The following is a 25,658-nucleotide window of genomic DNA, read 5'->3' as shown; positions in this document are numbered from 1 at the left end:
AACGGTTCCCAGAGTGGTTTAAACTGTCTCAGCTCAGTTCGTTTAAATTAGTTTGATACTGCTTTAAATGTATTGTGGGAATGTGGCCTGAGTCATTTATGTGGAACACGTTACAGGACAGTAACACAAAAGTGTTCTCCAAAGCTTCCACACGACACACGAAGAGGAGTGAGAGACTTCAGGCCTGGGATTGGAATGCAGATCTCTAGGCCTCTCCACCGAACCCTCACACCACATTCCTGCTCCTGAGGCCTGGCCTCTCACCACCACGACCCTTGCTCCATGACCACCTCATCAACGCCTTTTATCTTGCTTTAATGTGAACTGTGATCGTGCTGCTTGCCTGCCTATGTGAAGGACAGTGAGGAGATGTATGTCTGTGTGAGAGAGAAAGTTGCACCTGTAGGCCAGTGTTTCCCAACCTTGGGCCTCCAGCTGTTTTTGGACTACAATTCCCATCATCCCTTGCCACTGGTCTTGCTAGTCAGGGATGATGGGAGTTGTAGTTCAAAAACAGCTGGAGGCCCAAGGTTGGGAAACACTGCTGTAGGCACTTGTGCCTATTGCTCCCTCCCCAGAATTGTCCAGATTATCCCTGTTTAATGGCTCAAACAAGGATTTACATTCTAAGGAACTTTTGACTTTCTTTACTGATTGCTTCTATGCAAACAGTAGTATAGCATTGCAAACTTTAGTACAATCTATTCCTTGCAAGCACACTGTAAGAACAATTGGAACACTGCGATTTTAAAAAATATTGCCCATATCCTAGGTTTGCTGCAGGGTAAATAGCAGTCATAATATTTTTGTATGTTATGGTGGGAGATGGGGATGATGATGATTAATTGAATTTGTTAATTGTTTTCTTTTGCCCAGGGAAAATCAAAGTGATGTAAAGCTAAACAGACAGACAACCCCCCCCCCCACTATAGATACATTAAAACCAAAAAGAAAAAGAAATACATCAAAAACACCCACTTCTAAAAGATCATAGATAGTTAAAGACCAAAGGCCAGTTACAGAGGAAAGTGTTTGCCTGACACCCAAATATATGTAATGAAGGCACCAGGCAAGCAGCCTTGGGGAGAGCACTCCACAAATGGGCAGCTGCTGCAGAAAAGGCCTGTTCTCATGTTGCCACCCTTCAGACCTCTTGTGGAGGAGGCACACGAAGAAGGATGATTGCGGGGTGCAGGTAAGTACATACTGTATGGGCAAAGGCAGTCCTTGAGGTATTGCAGTCCTGAGCCATGTTGGGCTTTATAGGTCAAAACCAGCACTTTGAACTAGGCCTGGAAATTAATTGGCTGCCAATGAAGTCAGATCAGGATTTAAGTTATATGCTCAAACTGTCTTACATTAATAGGCAACCTGGCCACTGAATTCTGCACCAGATGAAGTTTCCAAACTGTCTTCACAGGCAGCCCATGTCTAATGCATTTGCAGACAGGAACATTTGTTGGAAACTGGTAATTTGATCTGCATGATTTTCTCCCTGTCTTCTGTCAAGGTCCAGCTTTTATTCCTGTACCTTGCCTCTCTTTGATGTGTGGTTCTCTTATATATGGTGCTAATGTTCCTGCTCTCCTGTTTTGCTCCAAAACTGTATATCTCTTATTTTTTCTCTATACAACTGTATAGAGAACAGTATATCTCTTATTTGTTCTCTATACAACTGAAAATCCAAGAAAAGCTATTTGTGCCTTTGGCTTCTGGGCATAGCCCCCATGGGAGCTGCACCCCCTGGAAAGGCAGCGCCACTCCTCATGCTACGAAAAAGTCCTGCAACCCCCTTTTCACCTTATTTACTTCCATGTTGCCCGATTTTGTCATCTTTTCTGATGAATAGCACTATATACATAAATAAGATAAAATGAGGCATTTTAAAACTATTAAAAGTGCCAAAATAGGCAAACAGGAAGAAAATACCAACAGCAGACAGTTTAGATTAAAAGTGGGCTTGTCTTAAATGAAACCTGGAGGAAGAAGGCTGCATCCAAACAGCTGGTTGTCTCTTGGAAGGCCTGTGGCAGAAGGCATGCAGTTAATGGGAGTTCAGGGCACAGCAAAGATTTGTGCTTTCATTTTGGTGGGAAACCAAGCATTCTTTCTGTGGCCACAAAAGAAAACCAAGCCTTCATGCTGTGATTAGGGCAAATGTCAGTCCTTCAAGACTCTGTTTATGAAGACAAGAAAATTGCGTTTGAAAAGAACTCCATGTCTTTCTTGGGAACTAATCGATAAGTTATTCTACCAACATATGGAGCTTAACAGTGTTTATAGGGATGACAAAGTTGTCAAAACCTGGTTAATATGAAACCACAACAAGTAGATTTGCAAGGGGGTAAAAGCACAGGAAAAGCAATATTGGTGGTCAAAAGCCTCCAACATGCTAACTTTTGTTCCAGGGAGACATGGCCCTAGGAATATAAGTTCTGAACAGGCTCAAGCCATTTACAGGCCCAGGTCCTTGCAGATCCCAGACCCATATATACTGCGTCCACAGTGACAAACTCACTTAGTGAAGGGGGGAGCGGGATGTGATCGAGAAAGGTGTTTTTTAACCTTGTGACTTCCTGCCTATGATACCTGAGACGCCAAGGATTTTTCATGTGTCATAGAGTATAATGTAGCTCTGCAGCAAGGACTTTTGACTTAGGGGTTCCTATGACAACTTATTCCCTGTACTAGGGATAGATTAAAGCTGAAGGTTAGTGGAAAGGCTAATGTGTTTTTAAAGCAATGGAGGATGAAGCTTGGAGGTTTCAATGTTAAAGGCACAATACTTCAATGCCTTCTACATGCACTGCATCAGGAAGATTTTGGGCATCACATGGCAGGACAGAGTCTCAAGCAAAGATGCACCCTCCCACCCCCACATTGCCAGCATGTTCACACCCTGCCTCAGCAATGTCTATGGTCATGTCCACAGAATGGAAGATGGCAGGATCCCTAAGGATATGCTCTACAGCAGGGGTCAGCAACCTTTGCAGCCATGGGCCGGTCCACCGTCCCTCAGACCACTTGGTGGGCCGGACTATATTTGGGGAGAAAAGGAACGAATTCCTATGACCCACAAATAACCCAGAGATGCATTTTAAATAAAAGCACACATTCTACTCATGTAAAAACGTGCTGATTTCCAGACCATCTGTGGGCTGGATTTAGAAGGCGATTGGGCCGCATCTGGCCCCTGGGTCTTAGGTTTGCCTACCCCTGCTCTACAGGGAGCTGGCTTCAGGCACCAGGCCCATAGGCAGACCAACTCTGCATTACAAAGATGTCTGCAAATGTGACATGAAGGCTGGGAACAGTGCCTAGAGAACAGGCAGTCAGGTCCTGTATCCACAGCATTGACCGGAGAAGGAATGACCGCTGGGAGGAGCAGAGAGCAAAAAATGCCATGGTGCATATGCAGTAGCACAACTGGATGCCTTCATCTGCCCCAGCTGCAACAAAACATCTCTTCCATATCGGTCTCTACAGTCACAGTAGGTGCTGAAAGTCTCTAATGTTTTGACTTCACCCCCAAAGGTACACTCCTCCATTGTCTCCCAAGACAGACATATGCCAACAACATTCAGTTTATTTTGTCCGTAATGCTACTTCAAGTTTAAACGTGAACTTTACCTATAATTCCCCACAATAGAACTGCTTCTATTGAACCTGTTTCTTCCTTGTATGACAGCCCACTCTGCCTGTGAAATACCTCTAGCCCCTTTCTAGGTCCTTTTCCTCCACCTAAGGAAATTAAATCAGTATATCCTGCCTGACAATCTCCTAAGCACCATTAGCTACTTCCCTGGCCAGGCCGTATCTGCCACTTAAAACGCCAAATTCTCCTTTTATCATCATCACTTTTTTCTTATTGGCCATTTCTCCTCCCTGCCATGATGTGCTAAGGGTCTCCAGGAGGATGACCCAATGGTCTGTCCATTACACTTTCCTTTTCTGCTGCTGATGTAGTGGCATTGAGGGCTACTTAAAACACTTGGGACAAAGCCCCATTAGACATACTGGCATATGCTTATTAACATCATTAAAAGGGTCACACCTGCTACCTCAATCTCTAGCAAGCAGTAGGAAGATTCCAAAGGGTTCCAGGCACAGGAGCCAACTCCTAGGGGTCGTGGGGGCTTTGTCCCCCATAATAAAATATTTGAGGGGTTGGGAGAGGAGACGGTAGAAGAAGATTGGAAAAAATTTAAGATTTATTTGCAAAAACATTGTAAACTGTATGAATGTTAAGCAGGATGCTTGATTATAAACAATTTGGCACCATCAAAATAGATGAAGCGAAGTAGGAAGATAAGTTAAAATGTAAGAAAAAACAATTTTTCTTTTGGATAACTATTTGGCTAAATTTAATTGATAACCAGACAGTAAGGATGGAAGTAAGGTGATAATTTGCTGGATTAATTTTTTAACATGGAAGGTAGGGGCGGGAGATGTGAGGAGGTCACAAGAAGATGAGAAAATATGTTATGTTATGTTATAACTCTGTTTGTTTGTTATACTGTAACTTAAAAATTTCAATAAATATTTATAAAATAAATAAATAAATAAAAATATTTGAGGGGGCCGGGCCTCCCCCAGGGTTGATGGGCATTACCATTCAAGTGGTGTGTGTGCACTGCAGCATGTGATTTATTATGCGGAGAGGGGCTTTCCTGGGCACCCACAATATTTTATTCAAGTTGGCATCCCAGGTGCTTACCCAAGGCCCTATTCCTGCCACTCACCACCTGGCCCATGGTGGGGCCTGACATGCCTCATAAGGATGATTGCCACCGCTGCTGTTACGGAGGCGGAGGACTCCCCTGCGTGAGTGCCTGAGTGCCCCGTTCCTGCCACTCACCACTTGGCCCAGGGTGGGGCCCGCTGCACCAAGGATTCCCTGCCCGAGCTGCTTCAGGTCATGGCGCATGTTCTCCTGGAGAACATACTAGTTTGGTTGTCCTAGGGGATTTTAACATCCATGCTGACGTGACCTTACAAGGGGCCTCTTGGACTTCATGGAAAACATGGCCTCCATGGGGCTGTCCTTGAATAATTCTGGCCCAACTCATAACCACGGACATGCCTTGGACCTGGTGTTCATCTCTATGAATGTTGGTGACCTGAGACTAAGAAAAGCGAAACTAAAGAAGTGCCATGGTCAGATCACTTCCTGGTGCAACTGGACTTCTCCGTGACCCTTCCCAACTGCAGGGAGGTGGGACCAATTTGGATGGTTCGCCCCCGCCACTTAATGAATCCAAATGGTTTCCAGAGAGTGGGAGGAGATGCTTTATCCCATGCTGATGGCCTTTCAGCTAATTCCCTGGTGGTCCGCTGGAATGTGGAGTTAACCAGGGCTATTGACTGTTTGGCTCCAAAGTGCCCTCTCCGATTGCATGGAGCCCGGACAGCCCCGTGGTTTTCCACGGATCTGAGGGCAATGAAACAATTGCTGAGACGGCTAGAGCGCCGGTGGCGGATAACTCATTCTGAAGCTGACCAGACACGGGTTAGAGCTCAATGTCGAGCCTACCAAGTGGCGGTAGCGACGGAGAAGCAGACTTTCTTCACCGCCTCTATTGCACCTGCAGAAAACAGAAGCAGGAGACACTTTCAGGTGGTTCGCAGCTTAGCAGAACCACCTGCTAGCTACATCAGGGCCAGGTATGGGCCGTATGATCTACTGCAATGATTTTGCAAAGTTTTTTGCCGATAGTCACTCAGATTTGGGAAGAGGGTAGATTCCAGAAAGTGTCCAGAAAGTGGGGGGGGATGAGTGTTCAGACCCCTGGGCTCTCACCTGTGGGGTGCCTCAAGGTTCTGTCCTCTCCCCCATGCTTTTCAACATCTACATGCAGCCACTGGGAGAGATCATTGGGGGGGTTGGGCTGGCTTGTTCATTAGTATGCGGATGAAACCCAGCTCTACCTCTCTTTCAAATCAGAACCAGTGAAGGTGGTGAAGGTCCTGTGTGAGTGTCTGGAGGCGGTTGGAGGATGGATGGCGGCTAACAGATTGAATCCTAACAAGACAGAAGTACTGTTTTTGGGGGGCAGGGGGCGGGCAGGTGTGGAGGACTCCTTGGTCCTGAATGGGGTAACTGTGCCCCTGAAGGACCAGGTGTGCAGCCTGGGAGTCATTCTGGACTCACAGCTGTCCATGGAGGCGCAGGTTAATTCTGTGTCCACAGCAACTGTTTATCAGCTCCATCTGGTATGCAGGCTGAGATCCTACCTGCCCATGGACTGTCTCGCCAGAGTGGTGCATGCTCTAGTTATCTCTCACTTTGACTACTGCAATGCGCTCTATGTGGGGCTACCTTTGAAGGTGACCCAGAAACTACAGCTAATCCAGAATGCGGCAGCTAGACTGGTGACTGGGAGCAGCCACCAAGACCACATAACACCAGTCTTGAAAGACCTACACTGGCTCCCAGTACGTTTCCGAGCACAATTCAAAGTGTTGGTGCTGACCTTTAAAGCCCTAAATGGCCTCAGTCCAGTATACAGTGGTGCCCCGCAAGACGAATGCCTTCGCAAGACGAAAAACCCGCAAGACGAAAGGGTTTTTCGGTTTTTGCGACGCTTCGCCAGACGATTTTCCCTATGGGCTTGCTTCGCAAGACAAAAGCCCATAGGGAAATCTCCGGGGACCTCTTTTAAATGCTGGCGGTGGGGAGCAAAACCTTTCCCCCCCCCGGACTTCAGAAGAGGTCCAGGAAGGCCGGCGGGGGCGAAAGGCTTTGCTCCCCACCGCCAGCATTTTAAAAGCAGTCCGGGATAGCAGGGAAGCGCTTCCCGCTATCCCGGACGGCTTTTGAAGGCAGGCGGGGGGGAGCAAAGACTTTTGCCCCCCGCCAGCCTTCAGAAGAGGTCCAGGACCTCCTCCGAAGGTGGGCGGGGGGCAAAAGTATTTGTCCCCCCTGCCTGCCTTCCCGGGAGAGCGGAAGACGCAGCGCTGCCTTCCCGCTCTCCCGGAAAGGCAGGCAGGGGGAGCAAAGACTTTTGTCCCCCGCCCGCCTTCGGAAGAGGTCCAGGACCTCTTCCGAAGGCGGGCGGGGGGCAAAAGTCTTTGTCCCCCCTGCCTGCCTAACCGGGGGCTTTTAAATCGCCCCGGGACTGTCTTCAAAATCGCAGGCAGGGGGGAGCAAAGACTTTTGCCCCCCGCCAGCCTTCAGAAGAGGTCCAGGACCTCTTTTGAAGGCTGACGGGGGGCAAAAGTCTTTGCTACCCCCTGCCTGCCTTCCCGGGAGAGCGGAAGACGCAGCGCTGCCTTCCTGCTCTCCCGGGAAGGCAGGCAGGGGGGAGCAAAGACTTTTGCCCCCCGCCAGCCTTCAGAAGAGGTCGGGGGACAGACTGTCCCCGGACCTGGTCTGAAGGCGGTTTCCATAGGAACGCATTAATTGATTTTTAATGCATTCCTATGGGAAACCGTGCTTCGCAAGACGAAAAACTTGCAAGACGAAAAGACTTGCGGAACGAATTAATTTCGTCTTGCGAGGCACCACTGTACCTGAAGGAGTGTCTCCACCCCATCGTTTTGCCCGGACACTGAGGTCCAGTGCTGAGGGCCTTCTGGCGGTTCCCTCGCTGTGAGAAGCCAAGTTACAGGGAACCAGGCAGAGAGCCTTCTCACTAGTGGCACCCGCCCTGTGGAACACCCTCCCACCAGATGTCAAAGAGAAAAACAACTACCAGACTTTTAGAAGACATCTGAAGGCAGCCCTGTTTAGGGAAGATTTTAATGTTTAATAGACAATTGTATTTTAATATTCTTTTGGAAGCCACCCAGAGTGACTGGGGAAACCCAGCCAGATGGGTGGGGTATAAATAATAAATTATGATTATGATTATTTCCAAGCAACATCTCTGTGTCCAGTCAGCCCTCATGGCCCTGACCTTCGGCCCCCTGCATGGAGTTCTCCCCACCTCCCGCTTCTCCTTCCCAGAAACCCCCTTGCCAAGCAATTCTTCCCCTTCTTTCTGCTAGCCTCCCTTCCCCCCACTGTTCCAAGCCTAGTTTTAAAAGGTGGCAATTTTCCTGTAACGCAAGTCATTGCTCCACGTGACCATAGCAACTTCGTTGTCATGGACCCAATAATTTCACTGTGATGGGCCTTGAACACCTTTTGTCACGCTTGGTGACTATCCCAGGTGAGGCCTGGCCTGGAAAGGGAGCTTAGCCTGTATTTTTTCCACTGGCATGGCATATTTCCTATTACACTGCAAAAACAACCTAAATCCTACCCTTTTATTAATTTCTTTTTTACAAAATAAGATTTTCATATAACTTTCTCATAATACAAAAAAATTAAAAAATAACTAATCGAAATAAAAACGAAAACATAAAGAGAAAACTGCAAAGGGAAACTAAAAGATAGAAAAGCGAGGAAATGAGGAAAAATAGAAAGGACTTCTGATTTTTCGTCTGGCTGTTACAGAAAAGAAATTATTCAAAATATTCACTCTAGTCTAGAATGATAACCAACTGATCTACTTTCTGTTAGGCAATATTTCCCCAATCATCCAACCTAAATGACTCAATTAATTCATTTTCCTTTTTACACGAATAATTCAAAAGAGGTTCTCTTATTCTTATTATTAAAATTCAACACTAGTTTTTCTCTGATCAAGTGCATCTGAAAAAGTGAGTCAGATTAATTCATTTTCCTTTTAACGTTCAAAAGGGGTTCTCTAATTATTGTTATTAATATATTTCAACAATAGTTTTTCTCTAATCAAATGTATCAATTTTATCTCCAATAATTTCCACCAGTTTTTCATATTAAACAATAATGTTTTTCCTCAGCCCCCTTTTCACCTTAATCTTAAATGCTGCCGCATTTTGTCATCTTTTCTGATGAAAAGATGGATAGATGATAAAGAGATAGACATTAATTTTTCTCAGCCCTTCCACACAATGTGTTCACAAAGTAGCTTTCCAGATTTAATTTAAAAAACAACTACAATAAAATCCAATCAATAATAAGGAATAAAAAATATAATAGAAATGATTAAGAATACAGTGGTACCTCGGGTTACATACACTTCAGGTTACATACACTTCAGGTTACAGACTCCGCTAACCCAGAAATAGTACCTCGCGTTAAGAACTTTGCTTCAGGATGAGAACAGAAATAGTGCTCCAGCGGTGCAGCAGCAGCGGGAGGCCCCATTAGCTAAAGTGGTACCTCAGGTTAAGAACAGTTTCAGGTTAAGAACAGACCTCCAGAATGAATTAAGTTCTTAACCTGAGGTACCACTGTACTAAAATATGCAGCAAGAGGAAAGCAACAGCAGTCAGTCAAAATTAATTCTTGTTTCATTTTTAATGAAACATGGAGTGGTTTTAGCGCAGGTGCAACTGTACAGTGGTACCTCAGGTTAAGTACTTAATTCGTTCCGGAGGTCCGTACTTAACCTGAAACTGTTCTTAACCTGAAGCACCACTTTAGCTAATGGGGCTTCCTGCTGCTGCCGCACTGCTGGAGCACGATTTCTGTTCTCATCCTGAAGCAAAGTTATTAACATGAAGCACTATTTCTGGGTTAGAGGAGTCTGTAACCTGAAGCGTACGTAACCTGAGGTACCACTGTACTCATTGCAAGTGCCTGTTTTATAGTTTTGTTTTTCATCTTTTTAATTTTCATCTGTTATTATAATGGTTCTCTCAGTTTCATATACATTATAAAATGAAATAAAAGAACTTTACCAAAAAAAGAAACCTGGAGGAGAGCCCCGTCCAAAGAGTTGGTTGCCAGTTGTGGGTCTTATGGGAGAAAGCATGCAGTCAATGGGCTTGTGCTTTTGATTGCAATGGGAACCAGCTATTCCTTCTGTGATAGAATCAGTAATTTTAGTGGTGACTCCTGCATTGCGCGGAGGGGGGGGCGGGCAGGTTGGAATAGATGGCCTTGAGGTGCCTTCCAGCTCTACAGTTGATTCTAAATTGGGTGCTGAGCAACAAGATGCAATCTGGTGTTTTTTAACCTTGCTCTTTTCCTGCCTGCGACACCTGAGAATTCAAGGATTCTTTATACGTCAGATCCGCAGCAAGGACTCGTGGCACCTGGGTTCCTATGACAACTTATTCCCTGGACTAAGTGTAGATTAATGATGAGGCACAATGGGGTGGGGGGAGTATTTTTATTAACAAAAATGCAATGAGAAATAAAGCTTGAAACTTTTACAGGCACATTTTCTGTCAGAAAAACAAGAACTGTATTTCATTGAATCATAGAACTGTAGAGTTGGGAGGAACCACAAGGGTCATCTAGTCCAACCCACTGCAATGCAGGAATCTTTTGCCCAATGTGGGCCTCAAACCCATAATCCTGAAATCAAGAGTCTCATGCTCTACCGACTGAGTTATTATAATGCCCTACAACAAGAGTGCTTCTGTTGAATTCATAGTCTCTGATATACTGGTTAGATTTGGGGGATGGAAGAGCATGGCTGGATCAGGCCAACAGCCCAACTAGGTCTGGAAAACCCTGAAGTAGGACCCGAGCGCAAGAGTCCTCTCCCTTCCTGTGGTTTCCAGGAACTGCTATTCAAAAGTATTACCACCTCAAACAGTGGAGGCAGAGTTAGTAGTCATTGATATCCTTAACCTCAGTGAATTTGTCCCATCCTCCAATTTGGTGCTTTCACATATTCTTCCTGGGTTAAGGCATTGGGGATCTGTTATGGAAAACGGGTCACTATGTTCGCACTCCTAAAGTGGCAAATAATAGCTAAAGGGACCCCTGACCATTAGGTCCAGTCGTGATGGACTCTGGGGTTGCGGCGCTTATCTCGCTTTATTGGCGGAGGGAGCCGGCGTACAGCTTCCGGGTCATGTGGCCAGCATGACTAAGCTGCTTCTGGTGAACCAGAGCAGCGCACGGAAACGCTGTTTACTTTTCCGCCGGAGCAGTACCTATTTATCTACTTGCACTTTGACGTGCTTTCAAACTGCTAGGTTGGCAGGAGCAGGGACCGAGCAACGGGAGCTCACCCCGTTGCGGGGATTTGAATCACCGACCTTCTGATTGGCAAGTCCTCGGCTCTGTGGTTTAACCCACAGCGCCACCCGCGTCCCAAAAAGTGGTATGCATCATCTCAAATTCATGAAATGTTGTCTTGTTGCTTGGGATATGAGGAAATGTCTCCTTTTAACATAGCAAGTGTTTATGGACAAAGCTTCCTAATTATCAACATTTATGGATGGGTGGCAGTCTTTGTGAAAGAGAGCGCAAAAAAAAACATTTGGCTGGTCTCTGCTCTTCAGTGTAGTATGCGCCTCCGCGCTGCTTGCTACCTTTAGAGTTTTATGCTCGAAAATCATCCACAACATTTTTGGAGCCATTTGGTAGCAGCTGTGTCCTGGCTTTCACCTAGGTTTGACTAGAAATGGGAAAACATTCAATAAAGATTACCATCAGGGCCAAGGAAATAATTCCATTCCCAAAAATACTCATATGATTTCAGACTTTCCCTCTTTTTCTTGTCTTTTCTTTTTCACCACTTTGCTTTATTCTGGACCCGCAGATTAGAAAGACAAAAGTGTTTTCTGGAGAGCACCAAGCTGTAAGCTGCAAGGGATAGAGCAAAACTTTCCATGAATTCCTGTTGATCCTGGATTCCTACTTGCACAGCAATATTGATTCAGGACAAATATAGACCACTGGCTACACTCCATAGCTTTCCACAGATAGCTTCTCACCAACCAGCCAAAGCAAACCGTACTCATCTTGGGGGCAGGGGGCAGGACGCCATTCTACACAGGGAGACAGCACAAAGCTTTAGAAACTGGGGTGGGGTGAATACTTTACACCGAAGACCAAATGCCTGGAATGCAGTAACTAGGGGACCTTCAACACATCCCTTTTACTGGGTATTCATAATTGTTTTCATGATGCTATCATGGTGGTTATATGTCATCCTGCTGTCAATACTGTTTGTGCCTGCAAAGGTTTCAGGGCAGTCACACTTCTGTGCTTCTAATCGGTGACTGTCCCATAACTTCCTGCTGAAAATCTGAAACATTTCATTCTCCGTGTTTGTTTGTTTGTTTGTTTGTTTGTTTGTTTGTTTGTTTTGGTCCTGCCTTTGTTGTGCCAAAATGCAAAAATGTGATAAGTTCACTTACCATCCTGGTGCAGCTGCATTGCATACCCTCCAACACTTCTCTGATGAAAATAGGGATGTCCTGTTCTATAATGATAAATTTATTGTTTATACACCACACATCTTACTGGGTTGCCCCAGCCACTCTGGGCAGCTTCCAACATATATAAAAATATAATAAAATGTTTAAAAAGTCTTCCTTATACATGATTGCCTACAGACAGCTCAGGTATGGTAACTCCATATCCTCCAATATTTCTCCAATGAAATTAGGGACATCCTAAGGAAAAGTGCGACTTTCCAGGATCAAATCAGAAACTGGGCTTCTCTAAATCAGGGACACTTGGAGGGGGCTGGCATTGCAGGCCGGCACTGCCACCTCCCAAGTCTGGTTTTCCAGGTGCAGGAACTGCCCGGCCAGTGGGGATGCGTAGATGCTTGCCTTGCTGACTGGAGACACAAATCCAGTGCGTTTTTTTCTGGGGGTGGGGGGATACACAGGGGTACGCATACCACTAAACATTTTGTGAATCTTTGTACTTTGGTCCATTCACTATTTATTTTTCCCAATTTGGTTTTTCTTGAGTCAAAACGAGAGTACCCCTAAATATTTTTTAAGAAAAAAAGCACTGCATAGATCCAAGCATGCCTGCAAATTGGCCAGTGGCAGGCAGGCCTGGTGGTGGGCCTCTCTCAAGTGCAATGCATTACTGTATAATAATATTGTATAATTATAAGATTATTATATGATAGTAGAAGGTTGTATAATCTTGGAAGAGGGTGTAGCTGTGAGAGGGCGTGGCTGAGAGTATCATGGAGAGAAATTCTGAATTTGCCACTGCATTGCTACTCCCACGACTGCCTCAATATGCTGGTTGATTGAGCTTTTAGCTTTCTGGGTGCAAAGGATGCACCTTCCCACTCAATCTTCAGGGGATACGCATCAGAGAACTGGGATGCAGTGGTGTTTTACACTAAAAAGTGCCCTTGGCCCGCACAGAGGTATTTGCATGTTCAGACCCAGAAACCTGCCCCCCCTAAATAAATTCACACTTGACTCAAAATTTTTGGTTTTGGTTTTTGGCAGAATTTAGGCCACAACTTTATTGATTACAGAAAGTGATTGGTTGCATAGGCTCTGGTTCGACTAGCTCCCTGCCATGCAGGTAGTGCTGACCCAGGATTCCAGCATAGGTCAGCCAAGGGTGAACACCTGGATAAGCGGAAAGCCAGGAACGGGCTATCTCCGCCACCCAAATGTCCCAGGCACAACCCCCTCTCAGGGATTGACCAAACCATCGAGTCCTTGGATTCCTTTAATGGAATACCCTTTACATAGGGATGACAAGAGCGTTCTCCCATCCTTATCACCAGAACCAGAGCCTATCCACAACCTTACAAGTTGTGACGATTTGCTACACGGCAGGCAAAACCCAAATGGCAACAGCCAATCAGCCAAGTGGTGGAAATTCCTGCCGTGCCCCTGTCCCAACAACACACGATGGCATAGCAAGGTCAAGCACAAAGCCCTAAATGTAGGGAGAGGTGGGCAGGTGTTCCAAATGCACGTGCTGAAAGAGGAAGCTCTGGGTCATGTGCATGGGCATAAATAGGTCTCTCAAACTGTCTGGTCTGCGTCCCATTGGCCAGATTGCACCCAGCTACGAGGGACCTACCAATCGGGTGTTGTGGCTGACCAATCGTACCCACCCACAACACAGGGTGTCGGTTTCCAGTTCTCACCGCAATATGTGCCCTCTTTAAGGGAGGACCCGATTTCTGTCACATTGTGTATTTGTGGAGAATGTGCAGGATGCTGAAATGTTTTATACAAGCTGACAGAGGTTTTAAGACTGCATTACACAAAGTGGTCATGGTGTAAGAGGTGCGTCTTCTGGTCGAGTCTGTCATGTGCAAAGCAGTCTCAAGGCTGCACACACCTTGTTTCTCTTAGTCAAAGCAGAGGTGATGAGGAATGAAGGGTGGGAAGGTGTATTGAAGCAGGAACCTACTCCTGCTTTCCATAGAGGGTTATATCAGAAACACAGAATAAATGAAGGGATATCTTTCACAAATCAAAGCAGGATGTATGGGCCTGGGGTCTGCAAGGGCCTTGGACTATAAAAGGTCTGAACCTGTTTCTATCTGAAGGATATCTATCTCTCTTAAGAGTGGAAAGAGAGGGAGAGAGGAAGTCATCATGAAGGTAGGGGAAAGGGTGAAGGTAGTATGGAACGTTTGAGGTTTTGAGCAGCTATTCCTTTTTCTGCAAAGCTAGTTTCATGGGGTCTGTTATCAACCAAGTTGTGACAACTTTGTCATCCATATAAAAGCTGTTAAGCTCTGTATGCAAGCCATAGAAGCCAACTCTTAGAGGCCATGGGGACTTCAGCCCCCACAATAAAAGATTAGAGGGGGCTGGGCCACCACAATGTTGATTGGCATCCCCATTCAAATGGTGTGTGTGCCCTACTTCATGTGATCAGTTATGTGGAGTGGGGCTTACCTGGGCCCCCACAATATTTTATTTTATTGAAATTGGCACCCCTGATGCAAGTATTGCACCTTATCAATCACCTCAGAAGAGAGTATGGATGATTACGGGGGGGGGGATCTTTTCCAACACAACTGCCTTGTCTTAATAAACAGACTTTTACCTTAATCACAATGGGAAGGCTTGATTTTTATTTCACACACAGGAATCATTTTTAAAATAGTATTGGTATAACATGACATATGGAAGAGCTGCATATTCCTGCATTGCAGAGAGTTGGACTAGGTGATCCTCAGGGTCCCTTACAACTCTACAATTCTATGATGCTATGACATACTCAGCTCCCTGTCCTGGTCTTTAAACCCCCTTATGGTTTTGCCCCAGATTTTCTCTCCATTCATACATCCCTGCATATAAGGATAGATGAATCTATTCATTTTGGTCTCTCTCTGTTCCTCATTTCTCCAGTCCTTTTTTTTAAAAAAAGAATTCATCACCATTTTTGTGCGCACACCTCCTAGTATACTCATTTTTAATGCAATTTCTTCTAATATATATTTACAATTTCTCTTAATGATGCATTTTCATGTATTTTGAGTGGCTACCCATGAGCACCTGATCAGCCTCTTTGAGAACAGGATGCTGACCTAGATGGGCTTTTGGTCTCCTCCAACTCCAGGGCTCTTCCAGTGTGCTTCTGTTTGTATGCTTGCTTTCTTCTGGAGAGCTGCATCGCAAAATTTGGAGAGATGAGAATTTTGAAAGATAGCTACATTTCATTCTGCATGTTGGTTTGGAAAGGTAGATCCAAATTGACCCTACAGCTGCATGTGATCTTTGTCCCTCCATTTTCATCACCCTCGCCTGACCAAATGTCTTCTTGAAATGACTCCACCCTTTACACTTTGTGCTCAGAGCCACCTCCCAGAACCCCTGCAAACTATTCCTCCTGACCTGGGAAGTCTCCAAATATTTTGGACAATAATTCCTATCAGCCTTCTGACCATTGACAGCTCTGACGAGGGCTGAGCCGCAGTTCAAAACATTTAAGAAGAGCCTGCTGGATCAGAACAATGGTCCATTTAGCCCAGTGGCCAACCAGATGCCTATGGGAAAGCCGGAAGCAGGATTCGAGCAATCTGTGGCTTCTAGCAACTGGATTTCAGCAACTGGATGGCTATGCTCCAACTGAGCATAGCCATCATAACTAGTAGTCAGTGATAGCCTTATTCTCCATGAATTTGTCAAATCTTCTTTTAAAGCTATCCAGGTTGGTGGCCATCACTGCTTCCTGTGGGAGCAAGTTTCATAGTTTAACTATGCATTGTACTATCTTTTATCTGTCCTGTATTGGAATTTGGAGAACATAGGTTCAGGAGGTTGGGGTAAGCTGACATAAATGAGTGAAGTTGAAACAAATGTAGATTTTCCACCCCCCGTTTAGCCCATGTCATCTTTCCTCCCATTTTTCTCTTATCATCCCTGTGTTAAATTAGACAGGATGCTCAAATAAGGCATCTTTGGTTTCTATTTTGTTTTTCAAGACATTCTTATGATAAAGAAAGAAAAAACAAGCCCTCACAGCGTTTAGTGGTTCAGGTTTGGAAAAATGGTTGCATGGAACTCTTGTGACTATATGTTTTCAACAAGCCTGCTCAGTCACTGCCTTTTGTTTGAAGGGGTTTTTAACACTTTGCCACTCAAAGAAAATGATACCAGAAAGGAAGAACCCACCCCTTCTGTGAAAATGTGCATATCTCCTGTAGATATTCGATCACTGTTTAATACAATGGCAGCCCTCGGAAGATTCAGTTTTGGATGGAAGCAACCATTTTAAATGTAAAAAAGCACCACTTTTTTTAATTAACCCCCCCCCCCAAAAAATATGGCTTTCTTAGGGAAAAAATGGTAGCCATTCCAATTCTCTATCCTTTGTTTCATACTGCCCCCAAAATATACCTGAAACAAAACAGCTGATTTTGAGGTGGATGAAATATCTGAGTAATGGTCCTTGTCAATCTGATCCCATTTCATATCCCACCAGACTGCCATTAAGATTCTACCTCTTGCTGATGTGTCCACACAAAGTGAATGATGAGAAAGGATAAACTAGCCAAGCTAGATACAGCACCCTGAGCTTAAAGAAGTCGAGATCAGGGTGCATGGAAGCAATGGAGCTGTCCCAATGGGTTGCCACCCACTTGCCAAGTTTTTAAAGGTGTGGTGAGCTTACTTGTGAGACTCTTGTGACTTGCAGGAATGTGGTGTGTGTGCATGCACACTGCATCTGGAAGGATGGGTCTGTTCCCAGTGGTGGAAGTGGTATCTGGTCATGGCTGTGCCTTCTTCTGACTCTGGTTCTTCCATTCCCAGTCAATACCTTCCCTGGAGGCCACTGATTTTTTTTTCTCCTTTGGAGGGGATGGGAGAGGTGGGATTCCTGCCTCCCCATCCAGAGCTGCCAAATTCTGGAAAAGGGGAGTACCTACCACCTCCAACCTCTGTTCCCTGATCTCAACAACCCCATATTGTTCCATTCCATCCTCTTTCCCCCATTCCTGCTCTTGGGACTCATCACACAACAGAGCAATGCCAAGATACTAATCATTGAAGGAGTCTGGATTTCTGGTGCAGAGCTGAATTCACAGACTGCTCAGGTGCAGACCCAGATTTACTGGGTGTGCCACTCCATCAGCAGCCTCTGCTCGTGTGAAGAAGACGCAGCACAGCAGCAAAGAAGGTGGTGTCCGCTGAGAAGGCCTGGTGGTGACCGACAACCCAGTTCACCAAAGCCATCTTAGCTCCCCCTGCTCTCATCATTGGTTCAAGTCAGGCCAGGGAGGATTATGAAATAGCATTACATGGCAGGCCTGAAAGCCAAAGTGTCTCATAACTGGATGTGTGATTTTTGGAATTGCGCCTCTGACGCTACAGCAAGTCACACACAAACGCTCCTTTCCTTCGCAGAGGCCAGGCCTGCTCTGACAAATGAGAAACCTAATCTTAGCAGTGGCCGCCCAGCCAGCACATGCCTCTCAAAGGTCACCCACTCAAGTCCAAGAACTTGTGTGTTGGAACTATCACCATGTGCAATAGATTTCTATGCTCCTCTCTCTCTCTCTCTCTCTCTCTCTCTCTCTCTCTCTCTCTCTCTGCCTGTTTCTCTCACTCACTCTCACATACAGAGTTTTAAAACAGAGAACAAGTCTATGGCATTTATTCTTTACTAGAATTATTACTAGTAAGAATATAAAAGAGCCTTCTGGGTCAGGCCAGTGACCCATCTAGTCCAGCATCCTGTTCTCACAGTGGCCAAACAGATGCCTGTGGGAAACTCACAAGCAGGACCAGAGCACAAGAGCATACAGTGATACCTCAGGTTACGAACTTAATTTGTTCTTAACCTGAAACTGTTCTTAACCTGAGGTACCACTTTAGCTAATGGGGCCTCCTGCTGCCGCTGCACCGCCGGAGCACGATTTCTGTTCTTATCCTGAGGTAAAGTTCTTAAGCCAAGGTACTATTTCTGGGTTAGCGGAGTCTGTAACCTGAAACGTCTGTAACCCGAGGTACCACTGTATTCTCTCTTCCAGAGGTTGCCAGTAAATGGTATTACAGTGATACCTCAGGTAAAGAACTTAATTCGTTCTGGAGGCCTGTTCTTAACTTGAAACTGAAGCACCACTTTAGCTAATGGGGCCTCCTGCTGCTGCTGCACCGCCACCACACAATTTCTGTTCTCATCCTGAAGCAAAGTTCTTAACCCGAGGTAATATTTCTGGGTTAGCGGAGTCTGTAACCTGAAGCATATGTAACCTGAGGAACCACTGTATTCAGAAGCATTGCTGCCGCTGACCATGGTGACACAGCATAGTTATCATGGTTACTACCTTATTCTCTATGAATTTGTCCACTTCTTTCTTTGAAGCCGTCCTGCGGCAGTGAATTCCATAGTTTACCTATGCACTGTGTGAAAAGAAGTCCTTCCTTTTATCTGCTCTGAAGCTTCCAAAGTCCAACTTCATTGGATACCCATAAGTTCTAGTACCTTTTTCCCTGTGGGAGAAAAGCAAATGGGAGGGGTGATTTTGAGCAGGAAAAATGGACTGAAGGGGGAAACAACCTCCTTAGACTGAAATGGACTGAAGGGCTAAGCAACCTCCTTCCCCAGCCATTCTCCCACGTAAATTTGTAGCCTGTTGCTGGGTTTTGGTTCAAAAAACCATTGCTAATACAACAGCCATTTCCTTACGTCCCATGAAGGGTGGAGATGAGGTCACAGTTGCTATCCCTCCTCCTAACTTCCATATGGTCAGCCAAAAGTCTGAATAGTTGTATGCCCGCAGCCAGAAAACATGCCTAGACATGATGTGTTAAGGTGCTTGGCTGAATGTGTGGGGATGTCACCTCAATAGGGACTTTCTGATTTAGGCAGAAAATAGGACTGTTTGAAAATGGAGTTGTAACAATAAAAACTACCACTAGATGGAGCCCTTACATATAGCTGCTAATTAGCGGGGGGGGTGTCAGGCGAGGAGGCATTTACTCCCCCCCCCCCCGGTAATTTTGTTGTTCAGCTTTCCCCCATTGATTGACATGTATAAAGCTGATATAGTGATATTATGGATTTGGTATTGGTTTCCATACCTATTTTAAACCTTAACTTTTATCCATTTCGTTTAACAATGTTGTTGAAAGATCGTAGTTAAATATAAAGTTACATTAAAACACTCAGTCATTATTCCATATTCCACTTTTACTGAAAAAGAAAAGTAAAGGCTCACTACACACTGATTTAGTTTGTCATATTTGTGAGTGGAAAGAAAAGGAATACAGTAGTACCTCAGGTTAAGAACTTAATTCGTTCCGGAGGTCCGTTCATAACCTGAAAGTGTTCTTAACCTGAAGCACCACTTTAGCTCATGGGGCCTCCCGCTGCCACTGCACCGCCGGAGCACGATTTCTGTTAAACCTGAAAGTTCTTAACCCGAGGTAATATTTCTGGGATAGCGGAGTCTGTAACATGAAGCATATGTAACCTGAAGCGTATGTAACCCAAGGTACCACTGTATTAAATCAGCATTTCCACTTTATCCTCCTTCAGTTGCTATTATGATACTTACAAATAAAAATTTTATTTCTGAAAAACTAACTGATTGTTGTTGCTGTTGTTAGCATTTCATGAATTTTATAATATACACTGCTATTTTTCTAGAAAGAGAGGTGCCAGAACTTACCATGAATGCCTCCCTTGTTCTCTTAGAATGGCAATGGCACCCACCTGAGAGGTGCCGAGCTGAGTTCAGGAGAGTTCCACCTGAAAAAAACCATGATTACATAGCGCCACCTGTTGCACATGAACAGGTTTGACAGCTCCCTGCCACAAGGTGTTGCATCTCAATCAGGATGGGGAACCTTTCTGATTCCACTGAGTCAATTCCTTATCAAGATCCTCCTAGCAGGCCAAATCTGATGGGCAGGCAGGTCTACCCACCTGTCAGTCATCAATGTCACTGATATTACAAATGATGTCAGGCACTTTGGCTCGACCTCTCAGGCAACAAGGCACAGCTAAAAGGAAGTTGCTTTAAGAATCTAGACATAAGACACAGAGGGAACTCCAGAGGGAAGTGGAGGCAGGAAGAGTAATCAAGGGAAGAATATGCCATTGTCACAACTATATCATAGAATCATGGGACTGTAGAGTTGGAAGGGACCATGGGGGTCATCCAGTCCAACCCCCTGCAATGCAGGAATCTTTTGCCCAACGTGGTGCTTGAACCCATGACCCTGAGATTAAGAGTCTCATGTTCTACTGACTGACCCATCCATCATGAGCTATATGTTCTTCAGCTTACTTACAGTAGGGCGGCTGGTCCAAATACCCAAGAATCCTGGGAGCAGCAGTTGGTTATGGGTGCTGAGAATTTTCAGGAACCTCCTATCCCAGAGCGACAGTTCCCAGAGTTTCCTGTGAAGAGGGATTGGTTTTTAAACCACTCTGAGAACTGTAGCTCTGGAAGGGTAATGAGGGTCTCCTAATAAATCTTGGTACCCTTAACAAACTACTGCTCCCAGGATTCTTTTGGGGGGAGCCAGGACTATTTAAAGTGATATCACAGTGCTTTAAACATATGGTATGGATGTGGTCTGTGGGATGTGGGTGGCGCTGTGGGTTAAACCACAAAGCCTAGGACTTGCCGATCAGAAGGCTGGCGGTTCGAATCCCCATGATGGGGTGAGCTCCCATTGCTCAGTCCCTGCTCCTGCCAACCTAGCAGTTCGAAAGCATGTCAAAGTGCAAGTAGATAAATAGGTACCGCTCCAGCGGGAAGGTAAACGGCGTTTCCGTGTGCTGCTCTGGTTCGCCGGAAGAGGCTGAGTGATGCTGGCCACATGACCTGGAAGCTGTATGCCGGCTCCCTCGGCCAATAAAGCGAGATGAGTGCCGCAACCCCAGAGTCGGTTACGACTGGACCTAATGGTCAGGGGTCCCTTTACCTTTACCTATGGATGTGGCCAGAGACAGTAAAGGCTGAGTACCTCCACCGGCATCAGTGATGGACTTTCGGCTGCACCCTATACAATGCCTAAACTCTGTGCTCCACCCTTTGCCTTCTATTGTTCGTCACTGTTGCAGCACCCTCTTTGGTGCTCTCTTGGCCTGGTGCCCATTGCAGGAGACCCAGTCTTTGCTCCCTAAAATCTGCCTCTGCCGACATGCTGTCTCTGACAGATTCCCCACTACCACCAACAAGGGAATGCAGTCCTTGCCATAAAGAAAGGTCTTTCCACTCCCCTGCAGCAAGCAGGATATGGAGCCTGGACTAGATGATCTTCCCAAAGGCTTCATAGAAAAAAAAGTGGGTTTTGAGGAAGGACTTGAGGGAAGGATGAGAGCTGGTCTTGCAGCAGGCTTCTGGAAGGCAGAGGAAGCAGGACAGCAAATGCAGAGAAATATTTGGCAAGAGCAGGGCTCCTCATACTTTTGGCGGGGGGTGGAACTAGATGAACAAAGATCACAGGAAGGGATGCTTCGGGATATGAGTGGAGAGATAAGGAGGCAAGTCCGTGGGGGCTTTCAGGATAAGGATGTCTGGACCTGTGGTGTTCCAGATGTTGCTGGAATGCATCTCCCTCGGTCACTCTGACCACTGACCTTTTTGGCCAGGGCTGCTGGGAGGATATGTCCAGCAAAATCCTCACATCTCCTCTGCCCCAGTTGATCCTGTTTCTCATTTTATCATGGAGTGAGTTTGCTAGATTGAATCATCTCTACAGTTAGTTGGCTTCACTGAAATCACAAGAGAGCTGGATCTTACCGGCTTCCCACCGGTGCAAAGGTGCAAATGCTGTGTTATCATTTATGCATTTACATATGCTAATTTCCAGCTGCAAAGCTCAATCTGCTTGAAAACAGGCCAGTTGATAGAGGTGTCTATGCCATTCGAGAACTGAAAGCCATCAATAATGCGGCTTCACAATCTGCAGGGAACGAACGAATGAGTCTTAACTGACTGGAATTACAGAAAACAGGAGGGAAAGTTGGTGCCAGCAACAACAGAAAAACTAGATAGCTGAAGCAGCAACAGCAGTTGTTCTTAAACCTTAGCAAAGTTATTATTTCTTCTCTTCTGAACAGAAATTCCTTTCTAGAATAATTTTACTTTCACACCAAGGTAATAATAGTGTCCAATATAGTTCTTATTTTCATTTTAAGACTCACCAAACCATGCTGGAAAGTGCATGGCTTAAAAACTCACAAATCTCTGTGTGATAATACAGAATTGCCCAGAAATTGAGCCCACCAGAATTTCCTAGTCACAACCTTCTGGTTGTTTGTTAGAGTATTGGACTAGGACCTAGAAGACCAGGGTTCTAATCACCACTTGGCCATGGAGCCCCTTGGGACCGTCAATGCCTCTCAGCCCAACATACCTCACAGGGTTGTTGTGGGGATTAACTAAGGAAAGGGGAAGAATAATTTACACCACCTTGAGGAACTTGGAGAAAAAAGGTGGATTATAAATTAAATAAATAAGAGCAGCCTACCTGCGGGACACCAATATAGCATCTTCATGAGACTCAGTGAGTCAGTTTTGATGACAGCTTCGTGGTGGGCAATGATAGGTTAACTTTCCAAATTAATACCTTACTGCCCAGATCCCGCCCTTTAAGGTGGGGGGAGGAAGGCTAACAGCAGAGGACTCTACATCCGTGGAGACTGCACTGCTCTTCCGCTCTTCTGAAGAAAGCTGGACTTTCTGTGCCTTGAGAAAAGACAGAAGAACCACAGAAAAATACAGGGTGACCACAGTTGGCTGAGGACATCATATGCTCTGTAAGAAGCAAGCGAACAAAATATGGCAATTCCACCCTAAAATGCCTTGCATGGAGCGAAGCACTCTCACTGAGCAATACAGGCACAATGCATTGATTCCTTAAACATCTGGGGAAATGGGTGAGTATCCCACACTGGAAATCAGCTGAGAGAGGCTTACAATCTTCATTCTGCAGTCACCAACTGCCCTTAGCTCTGTCTGCTGTTCCAAGAGGCACATGACCCCTGGGATCCATTCAAGAATTTGAGGCTCAGGAGTTTGGGAAGCCCTAAGTCAAAGACAGCTTGATTGTTCAACACAGTAACAAAACATGCTCCTGAAGCACCAGTGGGAGCTTAGCTTCTGTGACTAATAGCATACTGGGGGGCCCAATTTTGGTCAGACCATGGCAGAAAAACAGAGGTTTACCTGCCCCACTTTGCATCCCAAAGTCCTGTCAAAAATCACACCCACCTAACAATCATTAAGAATAAAGCAACAGCCACCTCAGCGCATCAAGTGACTAAGGGCATTTCCAGGTGACTGTTTATTGAGCATTCATTCTGATTTGTTTGCAGGGCTATTTAGTGAGTACCCATTCCCATTCGTTTGTGGAGAGGTTAGGGTGTTGCATCAAAGTAAGTGTCGTCCCACACTTCCCAGTCCACTGCAAAACTCTGATCTTTTGGGGGACTTCCAGCGAGGCAAGATGGCGAGCGCCATGGCCACGCTGAACTTCTAGGGTCCACCAGCATGAACCATCAACAGCATGTGATTCAATATAGCTACTTTAATCCAACAACTCCTCCCTCCCTCACACACAAACAAACAAATCCCCAACCAAAGACAATCAACAACACCTTAGGCCACCCCAACCCCTCTCACCACCAAGGAAACATAACAAGTGAACAGGAAGAGAACCTACCCAAGTAACGCTGACTGAAAACCCCCACATATACACTAAGTAAAAAAACATAAGCTTTACCACCCCATCCCCTCTCTCTCTTTTCTTCCCAACCCTATACAGTGGTACCTCGGTTACATACGCTTCACATTACATATGCTTCAGGTTACAGACTCCGCTAACCCAGAAATAGTACCTCGGATTAAGAACTTTGCTTCAGGATGAGAACAGAAATCGTGCAGTGGCTGTGGGAGGCCCCATTAGCTAAAGTGGTACCTCAGGTTAAGAACAGTTTCAGGTTAAGAACGGACCTCCAGAATGAATTAAGTTCTTAACCCAAGGTACCATTGTACTGCATATAACACCAATGTCTCATGACAAATGTAACCAATCTGTAGAAAACGCAACCTGAAGAAAGAGACAATGCATGTGCTTTTGTAAACAAATCCCACCTGAAGATAGTGACAGTCTGGAAATGCCCTCATTTAGTCTTACAATCTTGGGGGACCCATTTCATGTGACACAAGTCTTAATTGCCTTTTTTCTGGACTAAAAAGTCCCATGTGCTACAACCTTTCCTCACAGGGGAGTCACTCCATCCTCTGGATTATTTGGGTTGTCCTTTTCTGAACCTTTTCCAACTCTACTGTATCCTTTTTGAGGTGAGGCAGTACACAGTACTTCAAACACACTGGTGTGTAGTAGAATGGGTTTCTCACTTCAGGTGCCAAAATATATTGGACAGGTCTGCCCCTGTGGAGAAAAGGCACAGTTACAAACCCTTCTTTCTACAGCACATAATACAGTACTCCTGAATTGCTTGGCATGCGTGAACTATAAAGATGGGCACATTTGAAGCATGAGACAACAGATACAGTGCGTTTCCTTCCTATCTACCCACACCCACACACCCTGACCCCATAGAATGAATGCTCCAGTTATAGCTAAAGTTAATTGACCAGAAACCAGGCAAGCCAAGATGTGAGGCTGTGTTGTTTATCATGCCGGGAAATAATCAAAGCAGGGAAAGGGGCTGCTCTGACAGCGCCCACCTTGTAACAGACGTTGCTTTGGTGGAGGATGGTGGCAGGAGGTGAAACATTCCCTTCCTGTGCCTTTGGCAGGTGGATGTTAAATCTGAGCACAATGGGAGAGGCACCTGTTGGGAGCTGAATGCCCCCTTGAGGGTTTGGCACTAATTGTCCTTTCACAGCTGGGAAGATTATATGTAATTTGAGCACTCTGTGTTGGAGCTCTTGCCGCAGCCCCTAAGAAGCATTTTAAGGAGGCAGGGGGTTGCCTCCCCCACCCCCAGGTAGCACCACAATATGATCTTTCATGAAGTTTTCATTTCATCTTGCCCTGCTGTGGCCTGCTTTCTGGAAGTGGGGCCATGAAAGGGGGAAGGAAAGAGGGAAACATTGCAAGAGGGAAACTTATTCCCCACCCCACAGGATAACATAATCTTGAATAAATTGCACAAGTGTCCTCCCTCCTCTCACCCCATTTGAATTTGCTTTGGGAGAAAGAACTTTGGGGAAACCTTGAATGAAACTTTGCAGGCAATGCACAATATGGTTTTCGGATCCTTGCAAATATGGATGAGATGATTTTCCCAACTCTGCTCCTTTTCTTCATGATCCCTCTGGCTCATTCTGACTCGCATTTGACTTTGCATTGGGCTGAGATAAAACACCCCTCCCTCCTCAGTCCATTGCTGCACTCAGGAGGCAGCAAATAGTTCCAGCAGAGGAGGGGATTTCAGCAATTTTGGGGAGAAGTGGGCAACATTTCTCAAAAGGTTCAAGAGGGCTTATTGGTGGTAGCAA

General features: G+C 45.5%; 1 protein-coding gene across 1 annotated transcript in view; it reads right to left on the bottom strand.

Moving 5' to 3' along the window:
- LOC309362274 (uncharacterized protein) overlaps nucleotides 1–22,755 on the bottom strand; it is a 45,382-nt gene extending 22,627 nt beyond the window's left edge. The window contains exon 1 of the mRNA XM_081897902.1: nucleotides 22,657–22,755. The gene's annotated coding sequence lies outside the window, so the exon portion shown is untranslated. The remainder of the gene's footprint in view (nucleotides 1–22,656) is intronic.
- Nucleotides 22,756–25,658: the final 2,903 nt, after the last annotated feature.

Source organism: Podarcis melisellensis (assembly GCF_964234715.1).
Source record: "Podarcis melisellensis genome assembly, chromosome: Z".
In the NCBI taxonomy this organism is placed as follows: domain Eukaryota; kingdom Metazoa; phylum Chordata; class Lepidosauria; order Squamata; family Lacertidae; genus Podarcis; species Podarcis melisellensis.
This window is presented reverse-complemented; position numbering and strand designations above follow the sequence as displayed.